Raw genomic sequence first — 580 nt, 5'->3', positions numbered from 1 at the left:
CACCCATTTTTACGTTTCTCATCATCAGACGAACATCTCATGTGAAAATTGGCCTTATCCGTATCACGCTCCCATTTACGTTGTCAGCCCACGGTCTATTAGCAACACTGGTTTCACCATCTTCCTCAATCCGCCATAATTAAGTTTGTGCTTTTAAGGCTTTTAACCCCTTTTGAACTGAAAAAATGTTACTGGTGGATTTATTTTAAAACAAATACACTGATATTCATCCCTATGTGTTCACTATGCAGAAGTGCAGTTAAGTACGTGTAAAGTGATATTTCGTCATTCTTTTGTCCGTATCTGCCTACCGCTGCATGAAATCGAACTAAATCGAAAGAAAGACGACGAAGAAGACCAAAATGCGTAAATAAAATGAGATACAATTTAAAATTTACAGTGGCAAAATGTGTACTCTTGGAAGAAAAAGAGTAACTAGTGACGTTTGCCGAAGAGATTATTTTGCTAAGCAGGTATGCCAGAAAATAGTTTCAATGGCAAATTTCACTTACTAAGTCTTTCATATGGACTGGAATGTAATAGTTCTTTTTCTTTTCGTACACTACCCCGAAGTACTACC

This window comes from Belonocnema kinseyi, chromosome 8 (assembly GCF_010883055.1).
Source record: "Belonocnema kinseyi isolate 2016_QV_RU_SX_M_011 chromosome 8, B_treatae_v1, whole genome shotgun sequence".
NCBI classification, from domain to species: domain Eukaryota; kingdom Metazoa; phylum Arthropoda; class Insecta; order Hymenoptera; family Cynipidae; genus Belonocnema; species Belonocnema kinseyi.
The sequence above is the reverse complement of the archived record's forward strand: the minus strand, read 5'-3'. Positions refer to the sequence as shown.